We start from the raw sequence: 11679 nt of genomic DNA, 5'->3' as shown, positions 1-11679 counted from the left end.
TGTATGAATTACACAAAGTTTTATATTAAGGAGCATTTAAAAAATGCTGAAAATTGTACCAAAGTATTAACAGTAGCTATTCTTGAGTATTAAGATTGCAGATAACTTCATTTTTCTTGTTTTACTTTTCTACATTTTCAATCTTTTTACAATTAGCCTTATTAAATCTGTAATGACATTTTTAAAAGCATGAAAAAATGTCTTCTTTTTAGAAGCAGTGCGAAGTTACTGTGAAGAATAACTAAGCTCTATGTTCCTTGTGTTATAAAGTTTGTAGCTTATGATTTTGTTTATTTCTAGTTTCAGGTTCATTGTTTGGCAGCTCTTAGACATAGCAGATGAAGAAATAAAAATTGACATGATCTGAAATAATCGGTTGGTTAAAAAAAAAACAAGTTTCTGAGTAGAAGGAACATTTCCCTGGGAACATACAAATCACAGCACCCATATGTGATTCACACTAATATAGACTGCTGGAAATACTTCTTACAAAATCATGCTTTTAAAATATTTGTTTATACTTCCCGGGCTTTTGATATTATGGTAGAAACGAATGAGAGACTATTTTGAAATTATCTGATCATTTAGGACTAGTATTCTACTTACATAAATACAAATTACTGTTATTAATATTTTTTCCTCACTCTAGAGTCCCAGGCCAGCTTTTGCAATTTTATATATAAATTTGTTCACAAATTTGTTCAAAAAAAAAACTGGTGAACCAAATGGATAAAGCAAAGGCAGTCAGCCAGGCAAATTTGTATCTGGATTCCCTGAAGGACTCAGGGAGAATGTTGCCTTTGCAGTTTCAGGGGCAAATTTATTTGTGTAGTACAGATGGTTGCCTCAAGAACCATTTATAACACAAATTGCTATTACGGTGTGCCATTTGCATTAACTTAGAACCAGATTAGTTTTGCCTGAGTTACAAATGGATAAAAAGTCTATTTATTTCACACTTTTAATAATATATCTGCACATATCTTAAGCTATATTTTAAAATGTATCTACTTAAACTCAGGAAGTAAATAGGGATTTGTGAATGATGGTAACCTAAGCATCTACCTTCCTCTCTTGAGGGGACACTTTCCTCTGGCATATTGAGGGGTTGGTGCTGTGTGGGCTCCTGTCAGTTCTTGCTACAGTTGCCATTTGAACCTCTCTTCGGGTTTCTGCTTAATTCATATCTGCTCATTACTTAGAACTCTCAGACTAAACTCCCTTGATATAAAGCTATAATAGTCAAGCGAGTCTCAATGGAATTGTGCTCAGGTGGATTCAGTCTGGTGGAGACTATGGGAAGCTTCTTAGAGAAAGCTTCTCTTGTGCCAAGTCTTGGAGGGCACAAGGGAATTGACTAGGTAAATGAAAATGCCCTCTAGGGAGGGACAGCATGGTGTACTCACTAGTTCAGGCAAAAGAGTGAATCTGGAGCTGAGAGACAATAAATGGATACCTGGCGTAGTGCACTTGTACTTTCCACGCAAGTTGTTTGGGTAGTTGGACTTAAGAGGTCAAGCAGAGACATACAGGAGATGAGTCTCTAGAAGTAACTTAACTAGATTACCATGTTATGTTGTTTTTGCATCACTATAAATAAATACCTGAGGCTGGGTAATTTATAAAGAAAGGGGGTTTAATTGGCTTATGGTTCTGCCAGCTGTACAAGAAGCAAGGTACCAGTGTCTGCTCCTGGTGAGGGCATCAGAAAGTTTCCAGTCATGATGAAAGGTGAAGCAGGAGCAGCTGGATCACATGGCAAGAGCTGAGAGTGAGAGAGCACAGAGAGGTGCCACACATTTTCAAACAACCAGATCGCATGTGTGGGAACTCAGAGCAAGCACTCACTCATTACAAGGGGACGACGCTAAGCCATTCACGAAGGATCTGCCCCCATGATCCAATACCTCCCCTTAAACCCTAACTCCAACATCGGAGGTCATATTTCAACATGAGATTTGGAGGGAACGAACGTCCAAACCATATCAATCATGAAGGATATTCATATTATAGGATAGGCAATGTTTGCAGAATTGAGTATGGTCTACAATTACTTTCCTTTACTTCATATTTTTACTGTTCTTTGCTTCCTGATTTGAACCTGTTTTCATTCTCCCACCCATCCCTTCTCTTGCCTGGTTTTTCTGCCACTGGTGATCTAGCAGTTTAGTTCTTTTTTTTTTTTTTTCCAGCAAAAGAGCATTGATTTCTCAATAGCAGTTTAGTTCTGTCTCACCTAGCTAACATATGCATTCTTAAATGCTTTCTATACTTGTCTCACATTCTCCTACGTTCAGCTCCTGACAACTGCCTGATTTGCTATGTATTTCCAAAACTAGATTAGTAAGAGAGGGAATTAGATAGTTTAGATAACTCCTTTCTTCTCTATCTAGCAGAACTTTTCACAACAGCGCTATCATGAGCTACTAGCTTGACCTTGGATTGGCTGCCCTTGGGTCAGACTGCAGGCCTGGTGGTATCTGGCAGGAAGGGCAATTTCGATAAGGTCACAGAAATCACGTGGACAGAATGTGCCTGCCAGAGGCTGTTCCTTCAATAGGAACTGTAAGCAGGGCTTTTGCCCTTTGACCAGGCCAAGGGAAGCAGGCCTTGTCATGTAGGGGTTCAAGGTCCAGCTCCACCACTTACTAGCCTTGAGTAAGCTATTTAGTCTTGTTAGAGCATGAGATCTCAAAACTTTATATTGAGAATGAAAACTACATACCTTGCAGAATGAGTGTGAGAATTAGAAATCATATATAAAATGCCTGCTTCACAGCAATTACATAATAAATAGTAACAAACAAGGTGGGAGGGTCACCTGAGCCCAGGCATTTGAGATCAACCTGGGCAACATAGTGAGACCCCGTTTCTAACAAAATGTTTAAAAAATTAGCCTGGCGTGGTGGTCCATGCCTGTAGTCCCAGCTACTTGGGAAGTCGAGGAGTTTGATGCTGCAGTAAGCCATGATTATGACTCTGCACTCCAAAAAACAAAAGAAAGAAGCACAGGATGTTTAACCCAGTCTTAAGATGAGACTTTCCCTACCCATTGCCTCTATTGTTGAACATTTTAAGTTTATTCCAACTTTCCATTTTTATAATTAATGCTGCAGTAAACATTATCATGAATATAGTTCTCTCTTTTGAATTATTTTAAGACAAATCCTTAAGATATGCTTTACTAGAACAAAGGATATAAATATCTCTATGGATTTTAACACATATTGTCAAAGAGTGATCCAAAATAAATGAATGAGTAATGCCAAAAAATGTTAAGAACTTGCCAGTTACCTTGAAGACATACCTGAATTAAATATTACGCTTGTTTTTTTTCTTTTGTGTTTAGTAGATATAAATGAGAACTTGCTAATGTTTGGATTTGTTATTATGACTAACAGTATTAGATTTTAAAATGTCTATTGATTTTCATTTTGTGTGACTGAACTGCTCATGTACTGCTTATTGATGAGATTACAAAGTATATACAATATGTGCATATATATATGGAATACACACATATATACACATATATATGCACATATAGACACACACATACATACACAAATATACATACATATACACACACACATATCTCACTTATGATTCTAATCTCATTATAAAATTTTTATGTTTAATTTCATATACTTACAGATTTCCACTCCATCATAATATTTAAAATTTCTGTTTTTATGTCAGCACCACCTTTAAAATGCATTCTAACATGTGAAAGGAATAGTTCCTTTTCCTTACTCTGTTCTTCTTCTTTTTTAAAGATTATTTATTATTATTGCCTACCAATTTATTTAAAATTGATTTCAGAGTTATTTTATGGAGTTCTATAAAATAATTAGATGGGAATTTTGATTGATGTTGATTAATGCAATCCATCCATTAGAGAAACTATTTCATTTCTTTACCAGTATAGAAGAGATTTCTGAAATGTTCCTTTCTGTATACCAATATAATTTCATAATTTATCTTATGTAGTCATACAGACCCTGGTGAGGGTCTCATAATATATATCTTTACTTTATTAGAGTCTTTATTGTTACTATTAGTTTTAAGTTGATTTATCAGCTTTTGTGACTACAAATAATGCCTTCTTGTTACAAAATTTTTATCTCAGATAATGAATTTTTGAAGTATAGTTTTAAAAGGAAAGAAAGAAAGAAAACAAAGAAAGGAAGTAAAGGGAGAGAGGGAGGAAGAAAGAAGGGAGGATGGAAGGGAACTTTCAACCAGACTCCACTGTTTTTTAACATCTGTTTGAACCTGTTTATATCTTTTTAAATGCTATTTATATATTTCTTCTTTAAATAAAAGTATGATTATTTTATATATATACCCTTCTGGGATTTTCCTGAATTTCATTACCTACAAATAACAATACTGTTTTCTTTCTTTCAGGTAATAACTTCTTATAACATTTTGTTTCTTTATCGTATTATTAACTCTCAAAGCAATGGAATCAAAACAGTAACTGAGAAATGAGGGAATGGGAGTATACAGTTCTCTCTCTTTACATTTCCACTTTGCTCCTGGGGGAAGACACACTTCTGCAGCCCCTCATTACACTGGACCTACACTAGTATTTAATCTCATTGTTGATAGCTTGGAAGATTCATTGGTGCATGCTTTGCCAGTGGAAGAGGGCGCCCTATTAAAAGATGTGTTTCTGTGCATACACGCTTGAATCTAATTTCTCTGCCTAAAACTGAATGGTCTGCTCCGAAGAACTGACATAGAATAAGAAGACAGTAGGTCTCACAAAGGCTGCCTGTTTTTTGCTGAAGTCTCTAACACAACTCTATATTCTAATTTATATTCTAGGCTTGTATGCAATAATAAAGGAGTATTTTGTTTCCTGCAGCTTCCTAGTAGCAAATGCTTAACATGTTGATGCCTTCTATGGCCCAAGCAGCAATATGTCTAGAAATGAGCACATGGGAATACCGTGCTGTGTGAGCAACTGCTTCTAGCCCACCTGGTGTCTCTGTGTGAAGAGAAAATTCCCATGAAGACACTTGAATGCTTTTTATCAGAATATGATATTTATCATTTATCTATGATACATATTTATCATGCCATTTCTATGATATGTATTTATCATTTTTCTGTGATAAATAAAATATGCATGGTGTGTAAAAGGAAATTAAATCTTGGGCCCCCCAACTCATTAAGTCAAACTGGGAACTGGATCACACAAACCTCCCTCCCCCTTTTGGTTCCTAAATAAGATAGGTACAAGATGTAAAGCTACTTGCCCCTCCCCCCCCAATATTTTTGCCCACAGGGAAATTCCTAGTGAGCTGCAAGATCTTTTAAGGTGTTTCTGTTAAAATTTCACCATGGCAATGTCAACTGATAGGTTATCTTTATAGGTGCAGCTACCCCCGGCCCACCAGACATAAATGCATATCTGATGTTCCCCTGCCTCATTTTGTCTGTATTATTGCATGTAAAATGCAGATTCCCTGCAGTTTTCTTCTGCCCCATTTGTCTATGTCATCTTATGTAAAAAAATGCAGATTCACTGAACCAGACAAAAGCATGAATGATTATTTTTCCCTACCTTCCTCTTACATGAAAATTGTGTGCTTCTCAATATTCCACTCTTTCCCCTTTAAATTTGGAGACTTCAAAATCAACTTTGGAGAAAGGCCCGTCTCCCGGGGACACACGCTTATATCTTTGGCAAATAAACCTCCTAAAATGATTGAGACTTATCTTGTCATTTTTCTCAATTGACAGGTGTTTCTTAAAATTGTTCAATGCACAACCTGCAAACTGTATGTGGTGGCCTGGCCCAGAGTGGAGATTGCAATCCATGCTGAAGCTGCAGTGAGTTCACTGACAGTCAGGGGAGTGGCAGCTGATCAGAAATCTTAGTGGTAACTGGAATCTACAGGTAGGGCTTCACAGACTCCGACTCTGATCACAAACATCATCAGATTCTTGCGAAAACTGATTGATTTGGATGCCAGAAAAGAGTTGCCTAATATCTCAAACAGAGAAATCAGAGTTCTATCTTAGGCAGATAACTATTTCCTAGAGTAGGGGTAGATATCCTGAGGACTTTAAAATTGCAGAGGTAGCTGCAGTTTTTGTCACAGTGCCATGGGAAAGGACAAAGCTATTGCCAGAGCCAAGAAGGCTCACCACAAATAAGCTTTTGTAAAATACAGAAACTGGGCATGGAGGTAGTAGGTGCAATTTTGGAAATGCAAAGTATTGCTAGTTAGGAAATGAAGATAGATAGATAGATAGATAGATAGATAGATAGATAGATAGATAGATAGATAGATAGATACACACTGCACACACACACACACATATTTTTTTTTCCATTTATTCTACTTATGAGCTAGAACTGTGGGATCAGTGCCTTTAAAGTGTTGTCTGAAGTAGCAGGATGATGAGAGGTGAATAAAGATTCTTTTGTGTAGTGAGAGTTAAGCAGGACTAGAGTAGTTAAAAAGAAATTTGTTAGTGAGGTTGTTAGTGAGGAATACACAGCAGATGTAATTGTTTCTCAAGGAGCCCTTGAGGGCACATTCTTAGGAAATGCCGACAACTGTGGGACGGAATGAAAAGCACCTTGGGGACTTACATATCCAGGAATGTGGTGGACTAGATAGCCAAAACATTCCTTCCAATACAAACATCTGGAAATACAAGATAAAATATGACAATCATATTGATAAAAGTATAAATGACCTCATAGAAGCTCAAAGAAATTCTCATCATTCAAAACTAAAAGGGAGCTGGAAATCAGAATAGAAAACTGACAATAAAACTTTCGCTGCCCTCCATGCATTTAGCAATGTTGGCAACCTAAAAGTGGTTATTTTAATGACTACTGGGAGACAGAAGATGAACCTGCCAGAGCAAGGGAGGATCCTTGGAGAGCAATACCCATGATGACAATGGACCAACTTTTCTAGTTGGACCAACTCACATCAGAGCAAAGGAACCAGAAGAAAATTTTTCTGGTTTGGCCTGGGTTATTAGTAGAAAAAAAAAGTCATCTTTGAGAATTGTAACCACAGGTCTATACAAAGTGACTCTGAGGTTTGAATGTTTGTGAACATAATTCATGGTTAAGAGACATGTAGGTGGCTCTCACCAGTAGTCCCAGCTACACAGGAGGCTCAGGTGGGAGAATCACTTGAGTCCAGGAGTTTGAGGCTGCAGTGAGCCATCATCACACCACTACCCTCCAGCCTGGGGAACAGAGTGAGTGAGACCTTGTCTCTAATAAAAGAGAAAGTGTTGGGGAAAAAAGCTGAGAGTTGGGAAGAAAGCTGAGGCAGGGCTTGCATGTCTGACATAATGTCCTCTGGAATATGTGTCTAGATTTGCTGGCTTCTTGCTTATAGCCCTCCTAGGCTCCTAGATCAATTGTATTCCCATTATCTCAAGTAGCAGAACATGTTCCATATAAATGCTAAACCGTCACAGCTGTAGATCATGCACCTGCCCTTTTGACCTCCACATTCTCACCACCTGTTTCTCTGTTGGATTACCAATACATAGCGTGGGCTCCCAGAGCTCGGGGCCTGGCAGCCTCCACGATTGTGATGGTCCTCTGGACCTACTTCTCTCTCTCAGACTGGCTTTTCCTAATCTTTTTGACTCTCCCGGACTTTGTCACCCCCACGACCTGGTGTTGCGTTTGATCACCCCAACATTCCTGGCTGCTCAATGTGGGGCGACAAAGATCCCGGTGAAGGAAAGCTAGAGTGTCTGAAAGTGCAGGACGCATCGTCAGAGGACACCTGAGGATGTCTAAAAGAAGCTCGGCGGAAAAACTGAGCGCTCGGAAGAACCGGGAAAACAATGGGACAAAGTGAAAGCAGACATTCTGCTTATTTAAATTTCTTAAGGCATGTATTACGAAGAGGGCAGTGAAAGTTAGTATTCAGAATTTGTTATTACTCTTTAGTGCAGTAAAGCAGTTTTGCCCATGTTTCCCGGAACAAGACACTATGGAGTTGGATGAATGGGAGAGAATTGGCAGAGATTTTTAAAAAGCGTATAAAGATGGAGCAAAAATTCCAGTCTTGGTTTGGTCAATGTAGGCGCTCATAAAAGCAGCTCTTGAGCCATTTCAAATAGATGATGAGGCAGATTCAGGTGAGGAAGAGGACGAGTGTAAAAAACTAACATCAGATTCTGAATGTGAGGAACAGAAACCGGAGGAAAATAAAGAAAAGGAAACTGAAAAAAATGTTTTACTAGCCCCTTACTAGCCTGTCGGCTCCACTTGCTGAATTAAGTGAATGGCCACCTCCTCTCTCTCCCCTTAATGGTTGAGAAAATGAATCAGCTACAAAATTCACTGCTCCTGTAGTTGCCACATTAAAACCTGGAGTGATTGGTAGAACTAAGACCCAGTGGAATCTGAGGCTTGTTTATTCAGAGAGCGCCTCAATAAACCGAGGCATATCCGGCACAGCCAGTGCCCTTACAAATGGCAACAATTGTCTCCCACCGCGGCGGGCAGTGCTGCCGTGGACTTTGCAGCACAGTTCTCATTTCCCTGCTTCCTGGGGAGCCACTGGAGAGGGCTGGGGGACCCTTGCCCTCAGGAACAGTCGGTCTATTACTTGAAAGATCTAGAGGTGTCACTGTGCATACGGGAATGATTGGTTCTGATTATACCAGAAAAATTCAATTAGTTATCAGTTCCTCAACTCTGGTCTGCTTCCCTAGGAGGGAGAATTGCTCAGTTGACATAAAGCTGGGAAGCAGCACAGTGAAAAGAACAGGAGACTTTGGTAGTACTAATCCAACAGGAAAAGCTGTATATTGGGTTAATCAAGTGTCTGACAAAAGGCCTATTTGTACAGTAGACCTGCTGTTGGATGCTTACAGATTGACACACATACCTGGTTGACAGTAGTCCCCAGAGAAAATCACTGGCCGCGTTGCATAGGGCAAGTAAAGTCATCCTGAAGCTTCAGTTTCATGGTTAACCTGCCTCTGCTAGAGAAAAACGTTGAATGAGCACACAGGCATGATATGGGCTGAATGTGTTCATTGTGTTTGTGGCCTTTATGATGGGAATGTTCAACCTCTACTCCTACTACATTGGTGCAAAAAAAAAAAAAAAATGAAGCCTTCACAACAGAGTTTTAAGACACTGTCCTGGGCTAGATTTGGACTTTCTAAAGTGAAATCAGTGGTCATCAGCTATAACCACAAAAAAAAAAAAAAATTGGTTATGTTCTTTATGGAGTCTATAATGTTACAACGGTCATTGTTTTGCTAAATATGTTAATTGCCATGATCAACAATTCATTCTAGGAAATTGAGGACGATGCTGATGTGGAGTGGAAATTTGCAAGGGCCAAACTCTGGTTTCCCCTTTTTGGGGAGGGGAGAGCACTTCCTGTTTCCTGCAATCTGGTGTCGGGTCCAGAGTCCCTGTTTTGTCTCTTGCTGAAGCTTAGAGTGGATTTTCAAGCTCTACCCAGGGTCATAAAGGTTTCCAGGAAAGATGCAGAGATGGGTAAGTAGAGACAAAGTATATAGAGAAAAGTAAAGTAGAGAGAGATGGAGATAAGTATAAGTAGAGAGAGATGGAGATAAGTATGAGAGATGGAGACTAAGTATATAAGATCAGTGCCCTAAAGAAGTACAAAAGCAAAGACTAGCAATGTAAGGTCAGTGCCCTAAAGAGGTACAAAAGTAGAGACTAGCAAAGACTAGCAGAGATTTGCAGGGACAGACAAGAACATTCTGAATTATGGAAATTAGCTATGACTCAAAGGGCAAATATAAAAGGAATAGCGGGGAAGGGAGGTAAGGATAAAAATGCTATTTTCTCTCCAACAGTACCTTTTGGTCCTTTAAACAATCAAAGGGCAGATGCACTGGTGTCTGCAGTCTTTGCTGATGCACAAGCATTCCATTCTTTAACTCATCTTAATGCCGCAGGCCTTAGAAAAAGATATAGTCACATACAAAGAGCTGGGAAAACGGACAGAATTATATGGGGAACAGGATTTGCTTGTGTCTCTCCAGGTGACAATCAGGTGCCTCTGTGAGTGTCCACCAAACAGCTGAAGATCTATCACGAGCCACAGCATCTAGTGGACCCACCTGTACAGTGCCAATCAAAGGTTTGAAAAGCCTCAATTTGCTTTCTCTATGACTTCTGTTAATCAGAAAAGGCCTGTTTCTCATTATCAGCAGAAAGTTTTACCTCGTGGTAATTAACCAAAGAGGCAGAAACTGAGTTAACAAATGCTTCAGCAACGGCATGGTCCCGGCTATAGCCACAAAAGTTCTTGCTTCTGTTTCAGTAGATTTACTAACGTGAGGGTGAGGGTATGCTTGTGTTTTTGCGGGAGATGAATGAACTGTGTGGATGCCTTAAGATGTGTACAACTATGGAACGGGAGACTGGAGGAACCCATGGATCCCAGCCATGCACGGGGTTCCCCCAGTACGAGCCGTGAGCCAGTTGAATCTGAATGCGAAGATGGAACCAAGGACCAACCAGAGTCACGATGCTTAATGAACCAATGTTTTCTGTCTCAGCTCCTCTCTACCCTGAATACAAGAGACTCGAATAGTTAGGCAGGAGTATCATCGCCCCTATTCAGCATGAAGAAGTTACAGAAGATGGACCTTCATCCTTTTGCAACCCCTAGGATTAAGGGTCCTCTTGTAAAAGGGAAAGGGGAGATATGTGGGAAGCATTCAAACCAGAGTGACTCTAGTAATAATGATAGTAATAATGGTACCTTCTCTTACAAAAAAGAGAAGGGGGGCATGTTGGGAAGAAAGCTGAGTCAGGGCTTGCATGTCTGACATAATGTCCTCTGGAATATGTGTCTAGATTTGCTTGCTCCTTGCTTCTAGCCCTCCTAGGCTCCTAGATCAGTTGTATTCCCATTATCTCAGAAATAGCAGAACATGTTCCATATAAATGCTAAACCGTCACAGCTGTAGATCATGCGCCTGCCCATTTGACCTCCACATTCTCACCACCTGTTTCTCTGTTGGATTACCAATACATAGCGTGGGCTCCCAGAGCTCAGGGCCTGTTGCAGCCTCCATGATCGCAATGGCCTCCTGGTTCCACTTCTCTCTCTCAAACTGGCTTTTCTCAATCCTTTTACTCCGCCAGACTTTGTCACCCCCACAGCCTGGTGTTGGGTCTGATCACCCCAACAGAAAGAGCAGGAGAGACATGCATGACAGGATGAGAACAAGGTAGAGGAAATAAATACACAATGGCTGAGAATTTTGCAAAATTGATGGAAGGCACAAATCCTCAAACAGGAAAACAAATGAGTACGAAGAAATCCACACTTACACAATGGTAATGAAACTGCATAATAGCTTAAAGATAATGAGATTATCTTAAGAGCAGACAGAGAGCAAAGACAGATTATCTACAAAGGAATAGTAATTGACTGGCAACAGGCTCTTACCAGCAAAAAGAGAAGCAAAACAGTGGAAAACAAAATGCTGAGCCAAAAGTAAATGTTAATTTAAAATTTTATGCCTCAAGGAAAAATATACTTCAATAATGGAGGGGGTAATGTTACAGGATCTTTGGGTTGTTGAATTTCTTCCCAGAAACTTGTGGCCAGTAGCGCCTTTACTGTTCTTGTTCTGCATCCAGGAAGAATGCGGTATCCAGGCAAGTGAAGGGTGAAG

Source organism: Papio anubis, chromosome 12 (assembly GCF_008728515.1).
Source record: "Papio anubis isolate 15944 chromosome 12, Panubis1.0, whole genome shotgun sequence".
NCBI lineage: Eukaryota > Metazoa > Chordata > Mammalia > Primates > Cercopithecidae > Papio > Papio anubis.
Note: the sequence above shows the minus strand (reverse complement) of the source record.